We start from the raw sequence: 6,015 nt of genomic DNA, 5'->3' as shown, positions 1-6,015 counted from the left end.
AGTCGCTGAAAGCACTCAAGTTAATGCCATAAAGTAGAATCCAATACCAAGCCTTCTAAGTGTTGAATGCTCTATTCAGCTTGTAATTACACTCATTCCTGAGTAAAGTTCGGAAAGCCTAATAAACGATTGCAGTGTTTTTCAGACCTTTAAGCTTTTTTCAGATTTACGCTTTGAGAAAATGAGTGCTCTAAGCATAGCATTACTGGAAGAAACATTCGACAAATTTCGACTTTACTCTGTTAGCCTTCAGGCAGCTCAATGCGCATTACCGTATGTGGTTAAAGTTCTTCGTTTATTGGGCCAATTACAGGGCACAAAACACAATAGGAGACCCTCATAAGACAGGTTTAAAACGACTCAAAAGTTATGATTTAAATAGTTACAGCGTTCGCGCAAAATCCGTGTACCTGACATGAAAAGGTCGATTGCTATCTAACTATTTCAAATGTATCTAATGTCCTTTAGTCATTCCTTCCATCTCAAGTCTCTGCTGTTTTGGCAGATGCAATGTGTAGCTTTAGATTTTTATAATTTTAAATTAATATCATTTCCATATTAGTAATAAGTATACTACTTGTTTACCATCAAATAGTATCTCTAATAATATTTTATTGTCCTAAAAACGTATACAATATAAAGTACATGCATACAAAGGTACATAAAAGCAAATATATATGTATATCCAAATATCGAGTAGATAACAACTATTCCTATGATAGTTATGCACTTAGTTAGGTCTACACATAAGTTATCGTTTTATAAATTTTTATATAACTTATTTACATATACATACAATAAGGAATACATCTTAATATTTTCGCTATTTTTTAATTTTTCTTTTTAAAATTGCATGTATCAACTACTACTGCAACTTCAAGTACACATACATATGTATCTATGTATATTTAATATGTTCTGTATGCACCTTGCCGTATTAAGTTTTTTCATATTATTTAAGCAATTTCTTAATTACAAAATTTTTACTATACCGTACTTATTTATTACATTTACTATTGATGTCTTTCATATTTTATATTATTAAATAAATTAATATCTTTAAAAACTGGTGTAAACTTCTCCTTAGTAGCCGCGTACATGTCAGTTGCAGCGTTGCTGTTATTCATCGATTTTCGAAAATGATAACTCTTGCGACGCCGGCATCACCAATTTCTTTCATATCTAACTTTGGATCGAGCTTATTAAATACGAAGTTCTTTGTAGTTTTTTCACTAAGGTTTAGGGTTTTTTTTTTTTTTTATAATCAAAGAAAATAATTCCCAATTTAGGGCCGATTGCACCATGTTTGGTTAGCTTAACCTGCAACCGTTGGTTACTTAACCATTTGGTAGCTAGATTTGACAGTGTCGTTTTTACCAAGTATTTTAGCAAAAAGTTCACAAAAGTAGCATTATGTATGTATAAATAATGTATAAATAAAAAATAAAATTTTCAATGACAAGTGTAGGAAGTTAATAAGTTTTAAATGACTCGTATAACGTGGAAGATTTTATTGGGGTAGGAAGTAGGAATGATTTAAAAAAGTAAAAAATGGCATATGTTTTATTGTAAAGATTTACGAGTACTCTTTCATTAAAACTTTTTATAATGCTGCAAGAAGAACTGTGGAAATTCTTCTTATAATCAGGGGTATTTTCTTTAACTTTGTAAAGCCTTAAACTGTGTAAAACTCGTAATTTAACGGGGCTGTTACGGGGACGCCCCCTTTTGCAAATTAAAGTAAATAGGTGTGTAAAGTGACTGTTTCACACGTTAACCCGTGTTGTGAATAAATTTTTGTTTCGCAATATATAGTAAAATTTCATGGGGAAATATTTGCGTAGAACACTTCAACACATTAGCTCCCGCCTGAAAGGGTTGTTTTGACCCTTACTACAAGAAACCCAAGAAACCCCGCAAAACAAAATTTGGAATGTCGTTACAGGATTGATATATTTTAGAAAATTATTCTTCGGAAAATTTTACTAGAGGTTTTTTCAGGCAAAAACTAGCTGCCATCAACGTAAAAGTCTCTATAAAATTAAAACAAAAAATCTGTGCCAAGAAGGAATAACAGCCAAATTCAATTTTGTCTTTTTGTTGATATTTTATGTTAATTTTTTAGAGACTTTTATATTGGTGGCATGAAGCCTTTGCCTGAGAAGACCCCTAGTAAAATTTTCGGAAGTATACTTCTTTAGAATATATCATTCCCCTAACGAACTTCCAAATTTGCTTTTTGCGGGGTTTCTTGAAGTAAGGATCAAAAGGATCTCTTCCAGCGGGAGCTTATAGGTTAAAATGTTCTATACAGATATTTCCCACGAAATTTTACTATATACATATGTCTTAACCTTTAATTTCGCTCAGAGATTTATTTTAACAATATTTCAACTTTTTTGAAAACTACATACTTAGGGCTTTAAGTCTTAGGCCGTGACATGAAAATTTTAGTAGGTTATAAAATAAAGACACGAGCTAACTTTTGCAAATCCATCGCGTCTTTTATTACTGGATATGTATACATTTAGAAATATTATTAGCAAAGTCCCGGCTGGTTTGAATCAAGGTTCATAGAATAGAAGGTTACGACATGGTGCTGTCAAAAATTTGTTTACCTCCAGTGACGTAGGTACGAAGTGAGTTCTGATTGGCTGAAACTTTTGAAAAAAAGAAAGATCTCACAAAATGCAGAAAATACAGTTGCCGTATTACATATTTTAGTAATTATTATCAAATGGGCATTTTGATATAAAATATTGACAAAGCTTATTATAACAACATAAAATGTTATAAGTTCACATGATATTGACATATATAATAATATTCGTACAATAGTGACAAATTAAATGTGAATCAAAGCTATTGATTTTATTAATTTTCCGTCTCTTATTCGGATAATTAACACAAAGCTCGGTATTTAATTTTCTTATGAGTATATACTTATATGTGTACATAGATTCGTGTACGGATCGTTAGTAGTGGTATTCACCAAATTGAGCAAGTGGTGTGGCACTTTGGCGAAAGAGCAGATGAGTTCAAGCAACGACAGTTGACAACAGCTTGAACTGATCTATCCTTTTGCCAGACTGCCAGGCCACTTGCTCGTTTTGGTGAATACAAGTAGTGGTTTTACTTTATCACTGCAGTAGACCAGGGAAACTTAGAAGCATCTTCTCTACCGACGTCTTGCACTGTCATACGCACGACTAAAATGCTTGCGAGCCTACCAATTCGAGAAATAGAGAGCATCTCAGTAGTACAGCTGAAATTTCTACTGAATTTCGCAACAAGCGCAAATTCTTGAAATTCGCAAATAACTGTCCATAAGTAAAAGCACATCTCTTTATTTTTCTCCTTAAAAATTGTGTTCAGGCCTGTAATGTGCACTAACATACATTCCATGGGAGTGGTTAAGCGTCCTTCAGATACATTGTCTACCCACGAGAATATGACCTGGCTGAGGTCAATAAAATCAGGCTCTTGATATTAAAAATGAAAAGCAGATGTTTTTCTATAAGAGCGTATTTCTATAATACATGTTTTAGAATTGAGCTATCTACGTCATCAAGATGACGGACATGGCTGACGTCGTAACCTTGTATTTTATGAACCTTGGGTTTGACAGCTAATCCATAGGCCAACTTCCTTTAAACTTTCGGAGCCAACTTTTGATTAAGTTGTGGCAGAGCATTTAACCAGACATGGGACGAACGGCCCGTAAAAAGTGTTATTTTAATCGTGATAAATAATAAATGTTTAGAAAACTCTCATAAAGGTCCTACGGTAATATTCTCTTATCAAAATGGGAACGGTGTGTACACTAATTTCGTTCGTTGCTTTGAAGAATGGTATAAAATCTTTCGAAAGTACTATATACATATGAATGCTTTTAGAATGCATTTCAAAAGTGGTCGCCTATGAAAAATGGTATTCTTTTTGAGAGTTGAAATTTACATACGTAGTTGGTGGTTCTTACAATTTTTGATTGGTTTTAGTTTTATTTGATTTATTTATATCTTTATTAGAATTTACTTCGTTTATACATACACTTATATGACCTTATATATGTAATCATACTAATTATCATATTTGGCAGTGTTAGTCACAATGCAGATTATTTAAATAAAATTTTTTTGTAAAGAATATAGACACAGGAAAATAAAATCGTAAACGAGCCAAAAATGGAAAACAAATCAATTGGCCTATAGCTTTAAAACAAAATAAAGTCAAGCAATAAATTAAGGAAGTAATGTAAGGATCGTTGAAATAATAAATATTAAATTAAAATTAAAATACGTATATGCAGTAACCTAGAAGAAATTATGAAAATATGATTTTTCAGAATTTCATAATATATACATATATATTATGCGAATATAGGCATAGAATTTATATATTGGGCGTTAATGGTTAAAAATTTCATAAAGAAATTATATTTACGAGGGAACTAACAAATGTTCGGTAAATTGTGCGGAAAAAAGACATTCAGAAAATTCTTTAATTTGTTATTTTTATTTTTTATCTTTTTCACATAATGACAATTTTAAACACATTTCTTTAATATTTTGGTTTAAAATCGTGCTCAAAATCGCACTTTTGTATGTTCTTATGTTCTAAATTAACGTCATGAATTATCTCCGCTTTGCTATGAAAAACTTACGCGCCTGTAAATTCAGCAGAGTGAGCTGGCGCATCATCGTGTCGTAAAAAGTAGCGGCGCGGTTTCTCGTTCTTTTTTCAATTTCCCAACAAGTTTTCGAATACTTTTGGTAAGCGCTTTTCGTATAACATTTGGTAGCTACAATGTTTGCTCTGGTCACGTAGACGGAGTTCACCACTTTCGTTGCTGACTTTTGTTGCATGGCTGTATCAGATAGACTTGCTTCCTAGGCTCCATTGGCTGCTGTTTAGTTTCTGGGTGATGCTTATGAAGGCCAGCTTCATCGCCTGTTGTGATCATATATAAGCTGTTAGACTCTTCGCTTTCGAACTTTCTGAGCAAATATTGAGCAAAATGAACTCCAGCTTTATTTTAGGTCACTACGCAATAAATATAAGCGAGACTATCTTGATATTGAGGCACAATTCTCGAGCCATTATTTCTGATGTAATTCGTGAATTTTTATCTTCATTAGGGCTAAATTTGTTTCATCGGCAAGGGCCGTTCTTCTCGCGGCTCATTCTCCAGGGGAAAATATCCGGTTCGGAATCTTTGATACCACTTACAAATGGTCTTAAGAGATGGCATGTTCGTTTCATATACTCTTCCGAATTCACTGAAAACTTCCGCAGGCTTAAGCTGGCGTTGGAAGCGGTAAACAATTGCATAACGAATTTCTTACTTTTCTTACTGTCTTGGTGGCGGAGTGCCTTTCGATCGTTCATCATTAATTTTAAGTTTTCTCGCCTACATTTTTATCGATGAAATTTAGAACGACACATCGTAAGATCCTTACGAAATATGTACCGTTATTCCAAAACACTTAAAGACATCTGAATTTTTAGAGCTTAACCTGTCCTGGTGTGCAGGTCTTAGTTGCGCTAGTGTTACGCGGTTGTTCGAGCCGGTATGCCTTCGTCATCTCCGCCAAAATATTTCGAAAAAATTCTAAGATTTTCTTGAGCTTGACTCATTTAAAAATACCTCCAAGAATCGAGCTTTTTTTTATAAATAAAAGTAGATTACAATTTTTTTTATTTTTTTTTTGAGAAATATCACCTTAGCTGATAGAAGAGTTTCCGTTTATAAGCTCTGCCTAAAAATTGTATCAACGGGGGAAAGTCCTTTAAACCTTTTTTTTTGTGATGCATCCTAATGTGCATACCCTGTTTCAATAGTAAAACGTTAGATAATTATTGGCAGCCGGGTTTTGAAACTCCCTTACAAAAGCTTAAATTTACAAAGGAGGTAGAAGGTGGAAAGAATGAAATCCCTTGGCGCGAAAATGGTAGTAGAATAGTACGCAAAGTGGGCAATTAGTAGTGAATGCTAATGTATTTGTGAAAAATTTT

The sequence above is a fragment of the Rhagoletis zephyria genome, unplaced genomic scaffold (genome assembly GCF_001687245.7).
Source record: "Rhagoletis zephyria isolate East Lansing unplaced genomic scaffold, Rhagoletis_zephyria_1.1 Rzeph_scaffold_08043, whole genome shotgun sequence".
NCBI lineage: Eukaryota > Metazoa > Arthropoda > Insecta > Diptera > Tephritidae > Rhagoletis > Rhagoletis zephyria.
The sequence above is the reverse complement of the archived record's forward strand: the minus strand, read 5'-3'. Positions refer to the sequence as shown.